At 45.7% G+C, this 19,862-nt stretch overlaps 2 pseudogenes; both read left to right on the forward strand.

Moving 5' to 3' along the window:
* The first annotated feature begins 3,708 nt into the window (after positions 1–3,708).
* On the forward strand, positions 3,709–14,456 carry LOC123088362 (disease resistance protein RPM1-like; annotated as a pseudogene).
* Positions 14,457–17,505: 3,049 nt separating this feature from the next.
* On the forward strand, positions 17,506–17,644 carry LOC123088927 (uncharacterized; annotated as a pseudogene).
* Positions 17,645–19,862: the final 2,218 nt, after the last annotated feature.

Raw genomic sequence — 19,862 nt, forward strand, 5'->3', positions numbered from 1 at the left:
CTACGGTAAAAGCTTGGCAGACTGAATGACTGCTCCACCTTCCACATGTGACATCCTACTAGTGGTTGGGGCGCCACCCCTGTGGCGCCGCTTGAAAGGAAGCTATGCGCATTTTTTCATTTTAAAAAAGACATGAGGTCTTCGGCTCCATCTAAAAAACTATACCAGAAAGAAAAATCCTCACCTTCATCTTAAAAAGAAGTAAAAAAGAAACAAAATACCATCATGGCCTACCAGCGAGCGCCACTTTGCATACGCCTCCATTAAAAAAAAATGTGAGTCCTCATCTTCAGCTCAAAATAAAAAAATATTTAAAAAAATTCCTCACCTTTATCTTTTTTTAAAAGCTTTCTCACTGCGGCCAACCAGCTTGCGTCACATGGCATAGCTGGAACGGAGATGCTTAATGGGTTTAATGTGGTTATGAATAGGTAGATGATATTGACTTTGCAATTTCAATATTTCCGTTGGAGAAATTCACTTCTCTGAATTCTGCGAGCATGTGGTCTGATGTCACTATACTAACATCCCTGAGCAAACATACCTACGTTGCAAATTCACCATTTCTGTGGTCCACCGTTCATTTTCAAGACAAGGAGCAATCAACTGGCACTGGCATTCACCAATGAAAGGGCACTGCTAAGGACCGACCAGGCGATCCGCACCTCGGCGGCGTGGCTGCCCTGGCATCGATGCCTCAAGGAGGCACCTGTAGTGAGATATACTCTAAATTGCTCCCTCTCCAATCTTAAATTCCAAATATTGCTCACGGATTTGAAAATTGATAAGAAATCAAAAATATTATTCCCTAATTTTGGGAAAAAAATACTAAATTTTATAAAATTGTTCACGAATTTGAAAAAAAACATTCACTAATTAGACAAACTAAAAGAATAATCAAAAAAGAAATGAAATGAAAGAAAATCATAGCAGAAAAAGGAAAGAGTAGAGAAAATGAAAATAAAAACATGTCAGAAATTTAAAGAAACACGTAGAAAAAAGGAAAATTACTTTCCCCAAGCAGAAAGATGGGGACGAGACTTGCCTGCTCCCCTCCCATGTGCCCATCCGTGCTCCTGCATACGTGGCTTGATTTGATTGGAATAAAATAATACCCGGCCCCACCCCCTTAAAATCAGGGGGAAGATGATTAGATTAAAATGGAAAAAGAAAAAAAGACAGCCGTTGGATGAGATGGGAGCACGGATGGGAGTATGGGAAGGGAGCAGGCAAGCCGGATCCGAAAGATAAAGCTTCTAAGTAGTCCACGTGGTCTAGCGCAATAGCTGTGTGCAGTAGCGTCAGGGTGCTTATTTCGTCAACAAACGCCAACCTAGGCATTGAATAGAATTTTGGGCTTAAAGATTAGTAAGTAGGTGCACACATCCTTATTAATGAGAACAAGAGTTGAGTTGTTCGTCCACGCCCAACGCCACACCAGGAGGTCAGATGCATCATCCATGTTCATATCGTCGGCATGCATCACTATCGCCGCGGAGCGAGCATGCGCTATTGCTTGTGCACATCACATGCCATAAGGGTGGGTAAGGCACTTTAGGCCAACTCTAACCGATACCCTATAACCGTCCCTATAACTGATTAGAACAGTAAGAATATGGTTTTACTTCTCTAATCGGTACCTAGCTGAACTCAAACCGGTAGAGGAGGATAATTTCTACTCCGCGGTCTGTCCCATGCATGTATTTACTCCCCACTCTTCTCTGAGCTGCTCAACCTCTCCTTCCCCCATCCCCATCATTGGCGACCCCTCCTCCCCCCTCCCTCCCACCCCCAGTTCCCTCCCAATGGTCGGATCCTGTGGCTGTCGGACCCCGACACCATCCGCAGTGCAGATCCGTGCCGCCACGAGCGCAGCACGGGCTCGTCCTCAAGCCGTCGCCGCGGCGCCGATGCGGCCCCATCCTGTCGGGCTTCCGGCTTTCCCGACCTCCCTCCGTTGTGGCAGCCGCAGAGGAAGTACCTCGATATCCCGCAACAGGCGTGGAGGACATGGGTGGCGGAGATAACAGACCACGTTAGCCACACCAAGCTATGCCTTGGCTCCTTCCACACTGCCGAGCTCGCCGTCATCGAGTACAAACGGTGGCAGGTCTGGTTGCACGGCGCCGCTACCCGCCTCAACTTCCTGTGGGCTGAGGCGCTTGTCGAGCTCCAACCGACGACACTTGGGGTAGTTATGGAGGACCAGGAGGCGAGGGGGCGCATCACGGCAGAGGCCGCCAAAAAAGAGTACATGGTGGACCTCCGCCGCCGTACCCCAAGCGTGTGGAGGCAGAGCGGAAGATCTTCACGGCTGCGCGGCCGATGACGGCTTCATCGTCCTCTCGGACAACGAACGTCGAGGAGCACGGCGGCGATGAGGAGGAGTACTTCGACGTCAAAGAATGGTGGAGGCTCTTCCCCGACTGCGGCGAGGATGGCATTGGGCCGGACCAAATGAGTGGTGGGATGTTGCGGGCGGATTGGCTCGCCCTCTACAAGGGTGATGTTTAGTTAGTTTTAGTTTAATAAGTTCATGTATAGTTTTAAGTTCAAGTTCTTGTTTAGTTTGATGAATTTGACTATGTTTTGGTGGATGATTATGTACATTATGCGTAGAATTCTGGTTGTTTAAATCGAATCTGTGTTGAACTTATAAAAAATTGATTTTTACTCTGCTAAAATTAAGAATTCGGCTAGGTCCGACCAAAATTTAGTAAAGGCGGAGTAAACCCACTAAATTACTCTGCCGACTTGCTTCTCTATTTTTAAAAGGCCGGCTAGAGTGGCCTTAGGAGGAGATGCAAGTGTGTGTAACGGCAATACAGCGTCACAGCGGTTGGCCTGTTGCTGGCGTCGCGGTTTCACTTTTGGCGTTCAGAAACAGTTGGAGGGCGAAGGGGAATTTGGTTGGGCCTACACCCTGCCGGCATGGGCAAGTTAGTGTGCCAAGCGTCCCGCCAATGTGCTAAGGTAGCACAAACTATCCTAGCGTTCTGGAGTCCAGCTATAACTTTTTTTTTCATTTTGTATACCAAGCAGGACGGGTTCGCGCGCCGCTCTGCACCCCTAGTGCCAAGGATCCACGCCCGAGAGGCAGCCTAGTAGCTCGATTTCTCATTTTGTTTCGTGAGATGCAGGTCAAATTTTAATTTTTAATTTTAGTAATCCTCAATTTGCACATAACTTCTTCTTTCCATTTTTTACCTTAAAACACTGCGTACTAGCCATCCGTAGATGCTGCTAGTCGCTAGCTACTGCTTGCTGGCAATGGTCATCCATTATTGTGTCACAAAATGACAAAGTTTATGTGTATTACTCCCTCCATTTCTAAATATTTGTCTTTCTAGAGATTTCAACAAATGACTACATACGAAGCAAAAAGAGTGAATCTAGACTCTAAAATATGTCTATATACGTTTATATGTGGTAGTCCATTTAAATTCTCTAAAAAGACTTATATTTATAAACCGAGGGAGTAATTTATTGTCCACAAGACGCCACCTTGCTGCGAGCACTTTGATATTTTTTATTTTATAGCAAGATGATTAGCTGTGAAAGTTTATTCAAGTGTAGAGTATTACAGTAGTATGGACTATGGAAGCAGCTTAGAGCATGTGATCAGATCCGCTTTAGTAGCGCTAGCTAAGCCACACACTCACGTTATCGCTTTACTTCCCTATAGCAGCACTGCAACCTTGCGTTTCTTGCCGCACCTAGTGTGAGGCTCTCCCTTGCCCTTTATCCTCAACATCCACCTAGTGTGAGGCTGTGAGCTCAACTTTGTAACGGTCCTTCACAAAGAAAAGGAAGAAGTCTTCTGTGAGGAACCAGGCAGAGCCGGAGATGGCCGAGACGGTGGTAAGCATGGCGAGGTCCATGCTGGGAGGCGCCATCAGCAAGGCCGCCTCTGCCGCAGCTGCCGAGCTAAGCTTGGTCATGGGAGTGCAGAAGGATATCTGGTATGTACGCATGCATCCATTTACATGCTGAAAAAAAGGGCAACCTGGTGCATGTAGCTCCCGCTTGCGCAGGGTCCAGGGAAGGGTCCGACCATTTTGGGTCTATAGTACGCAGCCTTTCCCTACATGACTCTATTAATTTATGAAGTCATAGATCAAGTTACTAATACACAATCTACAAATATATGGGTTTTGTTGCGAATGTTTCAGATCTCATCCCCATTGTTTGAATTTTCCATTACTCATGGATGTGGCAAATTTTGTCATGCATTGTCGCGCACATGCCACGAGCTACAGCATGACAATAATGGTTGTTCTCAATCTCAATTTAATTTGCTTGAAAGGTTCATCAAGGACGAGCTAAACACGATGCAGGCATTCTTGGCAGCCACTGAAGCAACGAAGAACAGAGACATGCTGCTCAAGGTGTGGGCAGAGCAAGTAAGCGACCTGTCCTACAACATAGAAGATTGCCTTGATGAATTTATGCTTCATGTGAGGAGCCAAAGCCTGATGAAACGGCTGATGAAGCTCAAAGATCGTCGTAGGATTGCTATCCAAATTCACAACCTGAAATCAAGAGTTGAAGAAGTGAGCAGCAGGAATGCACGCTACAACTTGATAAAGATAGAGGCATCAACGACCAGTGACAAGGAGGTTTCTTATATAGAAGATGTACGTAATCACTCGGCAAGCAACACTGATGAAATAGAACTTGTGGGCTTTACAAAGCCTAGGGAGGAGTTGATTAAGCTGATGGATGTCAACGCTAGAGATGGTGATGCCAAAGTTATATGTGTCGTTGGCATGGGTGGTTTAGGCAAGACTACTCTTGCAAGAAATACTTATGAAAGTAAGGATGATATTCTGAAGAATTTCTCTTGTTGTGCTTGGATCACAGTTTCACAGTCATTTTTCAAGATATAAATGCTCAAGGATATGATCAGGCAACTTCTGGGTGGAGATTCACTGAAGAACTTGTTGAAAGAACTTGAAGGGAAGGTGGTGCAAGTAAAGGACCTCGCCGAGTACCTCAATCGAGAGATTAAGGATAAGAGGTACCTTATTATTCTTGATGACTTGTGGACCCTAGATGCATGGAGGTGGATAAAGATATTGTTTTTCCTAATAGTAACAAGAAAGGTAGTCGGATAATAGTAACAACCCGTGATGTGGGCTTAGCAAAGGAATGTACTCTGGAATCCCTTATATACTACCTTAAAACCTTAGAGGTAGTCGAAGCCACAAATTTGCTACTAAAAAGAGTAGGAAAATAAATGAAGACATAAAAACAAATGAAAACTTCAAGACCATAGTTGAAAATTTTGTTAAAAAGTGTGGCTGTTTACCACTGGCCATACTCACAATTGGAGGAATCCTTACCACTAAAAAAATAATAGAGTGGGAGCACGTCTATAACCAACTCCCGTCTGAGCTTGAGAGTAACCCCGGCCTTGAAGCAATGAAGATGGTGGTTACTTTGAGTTACAACCACTTGCCATCTCATCTTAAGCCATGTTTCTTATACCTAAGCATATTTCCCGAGGATTCGGAAATCCAGATGAGGCATCTAGTAGAAAGATGATTGCCGAGGGGTTGATTAGGTGTGGGACTGGGGTGAACATCGAGGATGTGGCAAAAGGTTATTTCAATGAGTTAATCAACCGAAGCATGCTTCAAGCATCAAGGTTGAACATAGAAGGAGTTGTGAAGCGTTGTCGAGTCCATGATATTGTGCGTGATGTCATGATCTCAGTTTCTAGAGATGAAAATTTTGTGCATGTGGCGGGACATAATGTAACTGGAGCTACGGACGAGACCTTCCGACATGTAGAATACCATGGTAGCATGTGCCAAAATATAGATATGGATTGGAGCCACGTCCAGTCAGTAACTGTGTTTGGTGAGAGATCATTGGGGCCATCGCCTTCAGTTTGTTCACCTGGCATGAGAATGCTCCGGGCCTTGGATCTAGAAAATGCACAGTTTCAAGTCACACAAAAGGATATCAGCAACATAGGATTGTTTCGCCACATGAAGTATCTGAAGTTTTCTTACCCACCAGGGTATTCACATATTTATAAACTTCCTGGATCCATAGGGAGATTGCAAGGCTTGCGCACTTTGAACATTAGAGACAGTTATATTACAGAACTGCCAACTGAGATTTGTAAACTCAAAAATCTACACAGTCTTCGTTGTACCAGAAATAATTCCTATGAATACTTTGACCTGAATGACACCAAGAATTGCTTGTTGAGCACATTCTGTTGGCCCGTGTTGTTCACACCTTTGGCAGATCCTAGTGAGCGTGCCAGGTTAGTTACTGACCTACACATGGCATGGTCTAGCTGTGAGGGTCCCAAAAGGAATTGGCAAACTAAAAGAGTTGCAAATACTAGAGGTGGTGGACATCAGCCGAACTAGTTGCAAAGCAATTAAAGAGCTAGGTGAGCTTGTGCAGATGAGAAAACTGAGTGTGGTAACAGAAGGGGCCACCAAGCAAAAATGCAAGGTACTGTGTGATGCCATTCAGAAGCTCTCTTCCCTCCGCTCCCTTTCAGTGGATGGTTCACTCGAGTGGCTGCATGATGTTTCCTCTCCTCCTCCCCTGTTGAGGAGTCTGAACTTGAATGGATGCCTTGGAGATATTCCTGGCTGGTTTGGCAATCTAATGCATTTGGTTAAGCTTTCCTTAGGGGGCAGCGTAATAAAGGAAGAAGGCAAACTCATGAAAATACTTGGGCCACTACCCAACCTCATGGACCTTTTTCTTGGAAGACACTCTTATATTGGGGAGAAGTTGGTGTTCAAAACGGGAGCATTCCCAAATCTCAAGAAACTTGGTATTTGTGAGCTGGTGGAACTGAGAGAGTTGAAATTTGAGGACGGCACCTCACCCCAGCTGTCAATGATTGATATCAGTTGGTGCAATTTGGCATCAGGAATTATTGGAGTCAACCAGCTTCCAAAGCTTAAGGAGATCGCACTTGGGTACGGTGGTCGAGTGGCCAAGTTTGCTTTGCTGCAAAGTGAAGTGGGTGCACATACCAACAGTCATGTGCTGCGACTGTCCTAGGAACGGAGCTACCACGACCTGGGAGGCACCGTCACCCAAGTGGGAGAATCAACAGGGGAATCCTCATCTCTCCATCCGGAGCCTGCAGCTGCAGGAGAGAGCTCACGGTGTAAAATTGGTTGAAGTGTATGCCTTAGCAGGGATGCGTTGCGTGTTATTTATAGATCATCGGTACAAAGTCGGTAGTTCAGGTTGTTGGTGGATTGATCCTCAAGCTAAAATCTATACAAGATAGAGATCAATCCTAACCAACCTAAACTACCTAGAGTACAACACACGCAACCCCTACTATACGCGTACGTGGTTTATACATCACCACGTACGTACACATTTACATTGTCTAACACTCCCCCTCAATCATAACTTACCAAGTTGAGATTGCTCTTGAAATCTTCCAATTTACGCCATGATAGGGCTTTGGTGAAGCCATCTGCAACTTGATCATTGGTGGGAATGAAACGAATGTCCAGTAGCTTCTTGGCTACTCTTTCTCTCACAAAGTGATAATCCACTTCAATATGTTTCGTCCTTGCATGAAATACTGGATTTGCTGAAAGGTAAGTGGCACCAATATTATCACACCAAAGACATGCAACTGGTGAATGTGTCACACCTAACTCTTTTAGCAGAGTTTGAACCCATATAATTTCAGCTGTGGCATTTGCTAACGCCTTGTATTCTGCCTCAGTACTAGACCTTGATACTGTTGCTTGTTTGCGTGCACTCCAAGATATCAAGTTGGATCCAAAGAAAACAGCAAAGCCACCTATGGACCTTCTGTCATCTGGACATCCTGCCCAATCTGCATCTGAAAAGGCACTTACCAATGTAGAACTTGACTTGGAAAATTTCAGTCCAGTACTCATGGTTCCTCTGAGATATTTAAGAATTCTTTTTACTGCAGTCCAATGTTCAAGGGTAGGAGAGTGCAAGAATTGACATACTTTATTGACAGAGAAGGATATATCAGGCCTTGTCAAAGTCAAGTACTGCAATGCACCTACCACACTTCTGTAATTTGTAGAATCATGAGCTCCCAAGATTTCACCATTTTCCTTAGAGAGCTTTTCGGATGTGGACAGAGGCATATTTGACACTTTGCAATTCATCATACCAGCACGTTTTAGTACATCTGATACATATTTTTCTTGAGTTAGAAGTATACCATCCTTGACCTTCTTCACCTCTATTCCCAAGAAATAGTGCAAGTCACCGAGATCTTTTAAGGCAAAATCCCTTCTGAGATCTTCCACCAATGCTGTAGTTCCCTCCTGTGAAGAGCTAGCCACAATAATGTCATCGACATACACAAGCATAAAGATGGTGATCTTGCCTTTGCTATAAAAGAATAATGACGTGTCGGCCTTTGATGGTCTGAAACCAAGCTTTTGAAGTTTTTCACTTAACCTAGAATACCATGCTCTAGGTGCTTGTTTCAACCCATACAAGGACTTATCAAGCTTACATACATAGTGTTGCTTGTTTTTCACCTCATACCCAGGAGGTTGTCTCATATACATTTCTTCCTCTAGAACGCCATGAAGGAACGCATTCTGCACATCCAACTGACGAAGACTCCAACCTTTTGATACTGCAATAGATAGAACAAGTCTGACAGTAGCAGCTTTAACAACTGGACTAAAGGTGTCCTCGTAGTCAATGCCATATCTTTGTTTAAAACCTTTTGCAACTAGCCGGGCTTTGTATCTGTCTATATCTGCGATAGCCTTTCTTTTAACTCTATAAACCCATTTGCAATCAATAATATTTCTGCCCTTGGCCGGAGGAACTAGGTGCCGAGTTTTGTTTTTGATTAATGCACTATATTCCTCATCCATTGCATTTTTCCATTGTTTACTTGCAAAGGCTTCATGTAGACTATGTGGTTCTTCTGTAGTAGTAAGACAAGCAAACTTAGTTTTACCATACCTGACCGTACCATCTGTACGTACTTTGGGTTTTGCAATGCCATGCTGAGAGCGCGTACGTCGATTTTGTTCGGGTGCAGCAATGGTTGACGCAGACGATCCCGCAGCTGGCGCAGAAAATCCCACCGGATCTGTCGCAGAGGAGCCAGGGGCACCCGATCCGAGACAGATCTCGACAGGATCATTAGGCGCGCCCGATCCGAGGCGGATCCCGACAGAATCAGCGGCAGACTCGGCAGACCTAGAGATGCTGTCGAGGGCCCGCCGTTCCCCTGCGTCAACGCGCGGTGCAGAGGCCGCCACCTGGCGGCTCGGAGGGGCCGCCGTACCGCCCCTGGACCCGCCTGATCCGGAGTGCGCTGTGGGGCTACTCCCAGCGGGCCCGCAGTCAGTGTCATCAGGCGGAGGCGTGCGCATGGGCTGGTCGCTGTCGCGCGTGGGCGAGCGCGTGGACTGGTCGCTGTCCCCACCTACAGGCGTGGCGGTCGAGAGATTTTTCTCGGGATCACCGCCTGCAGAACTGTTGCTGCCAGCGCCTGGATCCTCCTCGTGTTCCGCGTCAGGCTGTTGCGGCATAAAATCATGACGCACAACGGGATTTCCTCCAAAGTTTATGGCAGTATTTGCATGAAAATTAACCGATGGATTAGCACTAATTTCATCCCCATGATCAAGAGGCTCATTGGTGACAGAATTTTCAGGAAGAAGAAGAACTTCTGACCTAAGGAGAGCACCGACATTGGGGTTTAGTGAGGCAAAAGGAAACACGGTTTCGTCAAACACAACATCACGAGATATATAAACCCGTCCGGCAGCTACATCCAAACACTTGAACCCTTTATGGAGATTGCTATAACCAAGAAAAACACAACGTTTGGAGCGGAATTCAAGCTTCTTAGAATTGAATGGGCGGAGATTAGGCCAACAAGCGCACCCAAAAGTGCGGAGAGCATGATAATTTGGTTTTTCCTGGAACAATCGTTCGAGAGGTGTTTCAAGATTTATCACCTTACTGTGAGTTCGGTTGATAAGGTAGGTGGCAGCTATAAAAGCCTCATCCCAAAATTTCAAGGGCATGGAGGCATGTGCTAATAGTGAAAGTCCTACTTCCACAAGATGCCGATGTTTTCTTTCGGCAGACCCATTTTGCTGGTGCGCGTGAGGGCAGGAGACGTGATGAGTGATGCCAATTTGCCGAAAGAAGAAGTTCAGACACTCGTACTCACCACCCCAATCTGTTTGCATGGTGATGATTTTACGATTAAAGCGTCGTTCAACAAGAGCTTGGAATTCATGAAATATTTTGAACACTTCAGACTTATGTTTAAGGATGTAAATCCAAGTGAACTTGCTGAAATCATCGATGAAACTCACATAATAATTCTTTCTATTAATAGAATCTCGGGCAGGCCCCCATACATCAGAAAAAACTAGCTCTAAAGGAGCATTGGAAACACTACTGGAATTTGGATAGGGGAATTGGTGACTTTTGCCTTTTTGGCAAGCATCACATATACTCTCTTTATTCAACTCACTATTTGAAAAGGAAATTTTATTTTTCCTAAGAACATGTTGAACGATTGTTGATGAAGGGTGACCTAATCGGCTGTGCCACCTTGATGGAGAGACCTTGGTGGCACCAAACGCCTGCCTGCCCGAGCTCACAGGTGCAGATGAAAGGGGATAGAGGCCACCCCTACATCTGCCTTGCAGAAGGGTTTTCTTCGTTGCCTTGTCCTTGACAAAGAAATAGTGTGGATGAGTTTCAAGAAAGGCATGATTGTCATGAGATAATCGATGAGCAGAGATCAAGTTCTTGGTTGCTTTAGGAACATGCAATATGTCTTTAAGATGAAGATTGCGAGTGGGGGTATGAATATAGGCTTGACCAACATGGCTAACTTTCATACCTGCACCGTTGGGCATGTTCACTTGATCCTGGCCGAAGTACTTCTCCCTCATGGTGAGCTTGTCAAGCTCACTGGTGATGTGATCTGTGGCCCCTGTGTCGACGTACCAGTTGGTGTCAACCCCGTAGGAGCTGGTGTTGGTGTTGACGGCCGCTGCGCTCTTCTCCTTGGTGAACGCAATGTCGAAGCGGCGGTAGCACTCCATAGCAACATGGTTGGGCTTGGAGCAGATCTGACAGAAGACCTCAGGGAGATCGTTGCGGCCTCCTCCTTGACCGCGACCTCCACGGCCTTGCCCGCGGCCGCCGCCTCCACCTCTGCGGCCACCTCCACGTCCACCCCCTCGTCCGCCACGGCCACCACCACGAGAGACGGCGTTGGCGGATGAGTGAGAGGATTGATGCCCACCATCGAACATGGCGAGCCTGTTCTCGAAGCCGACGAGGAGGGAGTAGAGCTCGTTCACCTTGATCGGCTCGGCCCTGGCACACAGGGAGGAGACGAAGCCCATGTAGTCGAAGTCTAGGCCGGCGAGTATGTATGACACCATGTCATGGTCGGTGAGGGGCTTCCCAACGGAAGCTAGCTCGTCTCCGAGCGCCTTCATGCGGCCGATATACTCGGCGATAGTGGAGGTGCCCTTCTTGGTGTTTGACAGGGCGATCCTCGTGTTCACCACGTGCGCCTGGGTTTGGGAGATGAACATCTCCGTGATGGCAGTCCATGCTGCCGAGGCCGTGGTGCAGTGGGCGATCTGGATCATCACAGGAGGTGAGACTGAATTGAACAGAAAACTCAGAACCTGGGAATCCTGCGCCCTGGCGATCTCGTACGCCGGATTGGGCGCATCTGTTGGCTTGCCCTCCTTGTCCATGAGCTTGGGCGCCGGCTCTTCTCTGTCGGGGTTGATGTAGGCGACGAGCTGAGCGCCGCGGATGGCAGCAATGGCTTGGGCACGCCACACCAGGAAGTTGGAGCGATGGAGGTGTTCGGCGATGGGAATGAGGGCTGGTGCAGCGGCGGCGGTGGTGGAGCTTGAGGCCATGGCTAGGGTTTGGGATGTGCTTAGAGGTTAGGCTCTGAATACCATGTAAAATTGGTTGAAGCGTATGCCTTAGCAGGGACGCGTTGCTTGTTATTTATAGATCATCGGTACAAGGTCGGTAGTTCAGGTTGTTGGTGGATTGATCCTCAAGCTAAGATCTATACAAGATAGAGATCAATCCTAACCAACCTAAACTACCTAGAGTACAACACACGCAACCCATACTATACGCGTACGTGGTTATCACCACGTACGTACACATTTACATTGTCTACCACACGGTCGCAAGCGGTGGGCATGGCGACGGCAAACATCAGGTCAGCTCAGCTAATTGCTTCTCTTTCGTTCAATTAGTAGTAATCCTCCTTTTCTATAAAAAAAACGTAGCAGCTGTGGAGTGCGATGTGCTAATTAGCCTGTACTCTGTTTTCCATTTTGTGTGTAACAGCCAAGATGATGTGCTTTACACTTACAACTCGTGCTGACTGAATTCGGAGCAAGCCCTCCAGCCAGTTTCACCATATTATACTACTGGTACAGCTCAAATATTGCACTATTTCCTTTTATGTTTCGGCTCGACTTCTAGCTGCCTTGTTCTTTTCGGATTGTGCTCACGCATTTTAAAGCTGTGCATGCTTATATATAACGCAAGCATGATCTCAGTCACAAGCATGCTTATATTCAGCTTGTGAACACATATTTTACATGTACCGTGCAAGACTTCCTTCATTTTCTACGCGCTAACAGAGTTTCACATCTCAGGTTGTCAATATAAACTAGTGCTCCGTGTAGTGGATCCAGATTCAGGTGGGCACCCAAGAGCACCATCAAGCTGCAGACATTGTTCATCCCATTGTTGACAGTTACAAGATGGTTTCACCATACAGCGGAACATCACATCACGGTGGTATTTCCTTGTAAAATTCAGTGTTAGACTGTTTAATCAGTTGAATTCATTCTACCTGGTGCTAGCTTCGGAGTCTCCACCATGCCACCTGTATAGCTAGCTCAGCTCTCCCTCTGTTTGTTTGATTCCATCTGGTATTCTGGTTTCTGAAATGTCAATTACCGTTTTTGTCTGTCAGAAGAGAGTTGGCTTTTTCAGTAGCTTGGCAATGTTAGCATTCTATTTCCAGCATGTTTTAGTATCTATGGAAAGTTTTAATTTCTTCTTCCTGTTAAATTCAACTAGTTGCCCAACAGATACAATTTTCTGTATGCAAAGTGCTCTTTAACAAGCTCCAATTAAGTACATTTTTGTGCACTGTAAACATTAGATATTTTCAATGTATGACAACCTGGAGCACCAATTGCATGGTTAATACTCTGTAACTAATGTTTATTCCGAATCTTGTTGTCCAGGAGCAACTATGAGATATTTTTACTGTTCAAGCTCGACAAATGTGAGAAATTTTTATTGTTCAACTGGAGCAACTATGAGATTTGAGCAGGGCAACTATGATTTATGACGTTGGAGGAGTGAACATCCCAATCAGCGCCTGTTGTGAATGGAGTAAGACTCTAGTACAGAACTGAGTGTGATGTAATGATCTCAAGTGAAGCTGGAAGATGAGGAATCCGTTTCGAGTTCGCAATACCCCACAGTTCATGCACATCTGGAGTGTCAACTGTGAAGGGCTCATACTGATAAAATGGTCAGTTCAGCAACATCCAGCATGTCATTTCTTTTGTAATCATCATTTAGACTGTCACATACTCTGTACTTGCAATTCCTGATAAAAGATTTCAGCTTCTGGACACATATATTTACACCCTTGTTTATATCAAGAGTTCATTAAGCATCCCCTGTGTGACAAAGTTTTTGACATCTAACATGCACGAAATAAACTAATGCTCTTGTATGTAATCAGATTCAGCTGGGCAGAAGAAGAGGAAGATCCAACAGAGTACAGATGATGCACCACTAAGGCCTAAGCTGCAATGCTCATCCTAATGTCCATAATTATAAGATTGGTCACCACCTGCAAGAGAGGCCAGATGATTTCTCTGTGTTCTCTATGTGCGGAAATTTCCAGTAGGTTTGTCTTTTTAACCTCAGTGGAGTTAGACTGTTTAATCAGTTGAAGCCATACAAATAATTCAGTGACGATGACACTAACACCTATGCAGTCTTCCGTGCAGGATTCGTCTCTGACCTTTAAATGTTCCCACGATCTGGGAGCAAGCCACAACATCATTTCGATGGCTGCCAGGCAACCAACCGAGGGTTCAAAAGTAATACTTGCTGTGAAGCTCCCTACCCTTACGATGGAACTGGTCAAGTTGACGCCAAATTCTAATTTCCCTGGAATATCAGGTGGCACCGTTCACTCGATCATTGCATGATCTACTTCTAGTGTACGGTTATCAATTTTTCGGTGCCACTATATTCTGTAATTATTTGTAAACGAAGTATGAGGAGACATGCTACTATGCAAGCCAATGGAACTTGTAAAGTAGCCTGAAATGACTGCTCTGTTTTTCACCTGTAACATCATCTGGACATACCAAATCAGCTATGTGGTTTTCGTTGGTGTCACTCTGCAATTAACTTGCAGTTTCCATATTGCTCTTGTCAACTACTCCGTTTAAAGGTCAGAGACGAATCCTGCACGGGACTAGATCCAACATCATGCCAGGTTTGTACTCTTGCCATTAATTTCTCCGTGAGAACATCTTCTCGCGGACTGTTATCATGGTGTTGTAACAAAAAGTATGACTGCAAGGAACAGAGGCGAGGGAGCAAACATGCAGATGATGATCAATTCTATGAAAACAACACCATGGAATGGATGGTCAACCAACCTTCAGCAAGGGCGTGCAGTTGTCAGTGCAGACTTCCTTCGTTTGCTGTGCCCCCTACTCTGTTTTGTCCTTTTCTTTTCTTTCTTTTTTCTTTTCTGGAGAAGACTATTCTCTTTTGCTGCTCCCAAAATATCTGTTTTTATTTTTGCCGTATATAATTTCCAAAACACCATTATCATCGTTTGGCCCCCCAAAGTCAAGTCATGATCATTTGCTTGGCTCCCCTTGGTCTGGTCCACAGGGGAAAATGCTCGGATATTTCACAAGCAAATCAAGGGCCACAATAATGGACGCGCCTAATCTGCACCCGAGCTCATATGCTCCCGCATGAACAGTAAAATCGAAAAAAAATAAAAAAAAACAAAAAATTCCAATTTTTTTGAGAGAAACATTGACAAAAGTTCTAAGTGCCTGCAAAAATTCGTCATGAAATCACATTCCTAGAAGGCGTGGCAAAAAAAATAGTACTCTGAAAAAGCTACTTTGAAACGCATTTTGAAGCACTGAATTTGTTTTTTTTGCCACGCCTTACAGGAATGTGATTTCATCATGAATTTTTGCAGGCACTTAGAACTTTTGTCAATGTTTCTCTCAAAAAAAAATTGGAATTTTTTCAAATTTTTTTCGATTTTACTGTTCATGCGGGAGCATATGAGCTCGGGTGCAGAATGTACTTTTCGCACAATAATCCCTTGAAAGGATTTCGAAACAAAATGTCACTAGGAACCAAACGCACATGGTGCTTCCATAGCAGTTAACCTCTCTTTTGTTCAGTACTAGTCGCTATCAATGGAGATGCTAATTGCTGCTGTATGTATTCAAAGTTAATCTCTCTATGTCTTGTTGTTTGACAGCCAAGATGATGTGCTGTACACTTACAATTCATGCTGATGCTAGCTGGTCGTTTCCAACTGGCTTCGATTTTCACCTCTACCTTGTTGTGCTGGCCTCGGAGCCTCCACCATGCTGCCAGTATAGCTAGCTCAGCTCTCCCTTTGCTTCTTTTTTTTATTCCATTTGATTTTCGGCAATGTTTGTTACTCTATCTTCTTTGGAGTGTTTTTGTTTGCCAGAATGTCTGTCGTAGCAGAATTCTTATATTTTGTAGCTTGGTAGAGTTTTTTTTTTCGAAAAGGGGGGCCTCCCCGGCCTCTGCATCAGAACGATGCATACGGCCAACTTTATAACATTCCCTTTCCAGCATGTTTTACCATCTATAGAAACTCTAGCTTTTCTTAGTGTTAAATTCATCTAGTTGCACAACAGATCAAAATTCTTGAAATTCTTTTTCCATGCTAAACACTCGATATTTTCAGTTTGAGCTTTGCATGATTAATATTCTGAAACAAACAATTTCATTCCAAGAATCTTAAGTGTCCAGGATTCTTTCTGTTCAAGCTATGAGATATTTTTTCTGTTCAAGCTGGAGCAAACTATGAGACTGTAGCAGGGCACCTATGAAGTTGGAGTGAGTGAACATCCCAACCATCTCCTGTTGTTAATGGACCAAGACTCAAGTACTGACCGTGATGTTGTGATCTGAAGCGGAGTTGGAACCAGATCCCTTTTGAGTTCCCAATGCCTCAACAATCTATGCGCATCTCAAGTGTCAAGTGTGAAGGGATCATACTGATAAAATGGTAAGTTCAGCATCATCCACCGTCTCATTTATCTTTCTTTTGTGGTAATCATGTTAGATTTAGAGAATTTTTACGTGCTCTGTACTAACAATTTCCTGGCAATGTTTTCAGCTTATGGACATATACATTTACACCCATGTTTATATCCATGCATTCCTTAAGCTTCCCCTGTGTGACAGAGTTTGACATCTAACATGCGCGAAATAATCTAATGTTCTGAATGATGTTAACATATTCAGCTGTGCAGAAGCACATGAAGAATAAATAAAGTACATAAGACGCACCTCTAAGCTGCAATGACACCAGAGTACAGAAGACGCACCACTAATCAGATTCATCCTACTGTCCATAACTATAAGATGGGTCACAACTGCAAGAGAAGCCAGTGTTAAATGATATAGTTGTAGTTGTAATGTGACATATGTCACGGGGGTGTATCTTGTGTGCGTGTTGTAACTTGGGCAGGTTGTTGTAGGTTAGAGATCCTTATCTTGTATAGTCTTGGATGAGGGGTCAAGCTAACACAACAACCTGCCAACCTCGATGTAATATCGTTTGCTATTTAACACGCACGCGTCCCTGCCAGGAGGCATACGCTTCACCTCTTTTCTTTCATGGTATCAGAGCCTACCTCGGGTTCATCCATGGCGAGCTCTTCCTCCGCAAATTCTTTCCCCTCGTCTCCGTTTGCACAAAACGCAACCGAGAAGCTCACGAGAGGGAACAAGGCCTTATGGCGCGCCACGATGCTCTCAGCCATCAGGGGAGCGCAGATGGCAAGCTTCCTCGACACCGAGCAGCCGCCTCCACCCACGACCATTGAGGTCATCGGCAGTGACGGCAAAACCAAGACGAAGGGACCGAACCCAGAGTTCGGTTTGTGGTACGCGCGGGATCAGCAGGTTTTCTCATACGTGCTGACCACGCTACCGCGTGAGATGGCCGTCCAAGTGGCAACCTGCCACACCGCGGCCGAGCTATGGAACACGGTGCAAGGGATGCTCGCGTCGCACACCAGGGCGCAGACCGTCAACGTCAGAATTGCCCTAGCCAATCTTCAGAAGGGAAACTCCACAATCACAGAGTATGTTGGTAAGGTCTGAACTCTGTGTGATGAACTAACTGCTTCAGGGAAGGCCTTGGACGAGGAAGAGGTGATCTCCCACATCCTTGCTGGACTGGATGAGGAGTACGATCCAGTGGTGTCGGCCATGTGCTCTAGGACCGAACCTGTCAAGATCCCGGAGATGTTCTCACAGCTCCTGAGTTTTGAGACTCGCCTGAATCTCCGCGGCGGGTCTTCTAGTCGTCCGCAAATGCGGCGGCGTGTGGGCGCGGCTTCAACAAGAACAACAACGCCATCGGCAACGGTGATCGCGGCGGCGGTCGCAGCTTCAACAACAAACCAAGCGGCGGTGGTGATCGTGGCTGTGGTGGTGACCACGCCCGTGGTCGAGGCAACTCGGGAGGCAGGGGGACTACAACAACAACTCCTCTGCCATGCCGGTATGCCAGATCTGTGGTAAAATTGGCCACCCTGCTTGGAAGTGCTGGAAGCGCTACGACTCTTCATATCAGGGACGAGAGGAGCGCTCGGCCAACATGGCTTCTCATCAGTATGGAGTTGACACCAACTGGTACATGGACAGTGGTGCAACCGACCATATTACGAGCGATCTGGAGAAGCTGACCGTCCGGGAGAGGTACACGGGCAATGATCAGATTCATACTGCAAACGGATCAGGAATGTCCATTGATCATATTGGTTATACAACTATTTCTACCCTAGATCGCAATCTCTATCTAAAAGATGTTCTTCATGTTCCGGAGGCAACAAAAGATTTGATTTCTGCAAGTAAACTTTCTCTTGACAATAATACTATTGTTGAAATTCACCCTCATTTTTTTCTCATCAAGGATCTGGAAACGAGGAAGGTTCTACTTCGAGGCAGGGGTAGAAGAGGGCTCTATCCTGTCAAATACACCGGGGGAAACGTCCAGAAGCATGTCCTCAATGTCAACAAACCACCTCTGGATTGGTGGCATAGACGTTTAGGTCACCCTTCTTCCACTGTTTTTAGGAAGATTCTTAGTGAGAATAAGCTCCCGTGTGTCAATAATGATAGCAATAAGCATGTATGTGACGCCTGTCAAAAGGGCAAAAGTTACCAGTTACCTTATCCTCAATCCTTGAGTGAATCTAAATTTCCTTTGGAACTTGTCTTTTCTGATGTGTGGGGTCCTGCTGTTGAAACAGTAGGCAGAAAAAAAATACTATGTGAGTTTTATCGATGATTTTAGTAAATTCACATGGATCGATCTCATCAAGCACAAATCTGACGTTTTTCAGAAATTCCATGACTTCCAAAACCTTGTTGAACGACGTTTTGATCGAAAAATTCTTGTCCTCCAAACAGATTGGGGAGGGGAGTACGAAAAGTTGAACTCCTTTACCAAAATTGGTATCTTACACCACGTATCATGCCCTCATGCTCATCAGCAGAATAGGTCAACTGAGCGCAAACACCGTCACATTGTTGAGGTTAGCCTCTCCTTGCTTGCTCAAGCCTCTATGCCCTTGAAGTTTTGGGATGAGGCCTTCCTTGCCGCAACCTACTTGATCAATAGAGTTCCAAGTAAGGTCATAAATCATGAAATACCCCTTACTAGGTTATTGGGTGAAACTCCTAACTACTCCTCTCTTAAAATTTTTGGGTGTGCTTGTTGGCCCAATTTACGTCCCTACAACACACATAACCTTCAATTTTGATCAAAGCAATGTGCTTTTCTTGGTTATAGTAACTTGCACAAAGGCTACAAGTGCCTGGATATCTCTACAGGGCGTGTATACATCTCTAGGGATGTGGTGTTTGATGAAAACATTTTTCCTTTTGCGGCCCTTCATCCTAATGCCGGTGCTCGCCTAAGGGCTGAGATTCTCTTACTCCCTCCTGACATACTTAATCCTACTGATCAAGGGGGGAAAATAGTTGATGATCAAATGATTAATAGGACTACTAATGGTTCTGATGATGCAGGTAGTCGCAGTGAAAAAAATGCAGCAGAAAACACTGGTTTTGGTCATGATTTTATGCAGCAGATGCAGCCAAACTGGTCTGGCTCGGAACACAGAGCAGATCCTCCTGTGCACACGGATCCCGAGAGATCTGGTGGCAGGGTAGATTCGCCTGTGCACGTGGATCCCAAGAGATCTGGCGGCGCTGCTCCTCCTGCCGCGCGCACGGACTCAGAGGCGGAACAACGCACTCCAGCTGGCGCGGCCACGCCACCTGGTGCGGGCAGCCCGTCCACGGGTGACACGTGGCCAGGCTCGCGGTCGAGTGCGCGGGTTGGCGCTCGTGCGTCCAACGCGTCGCCATCTCGGACTGATGAGGAGGCGCGGACTCCCAAGCGTGTGTCGCCTGGACGCGTTTCCGCCTCGCCAACTGGACCGATGTCATTGTCTCGGGCTGGCGTTCCCGACAGGACTGAT

This window comes from Triticum aestivum, chromosome 4A (genome assembly GCF_018294505.1).
Source record: "Triticum aestivum cultivar Chinese Spring chromosome 4A, IWGSC CS RefSeq v2.1, whole genome shotgun sequence".
Taxonomy (NCBI): Eukaryota; Viridiplantae; Streptophyta; class Magnoliopsida; order Poales; family Poaceae; genus Triticum; species Triticum aestivum.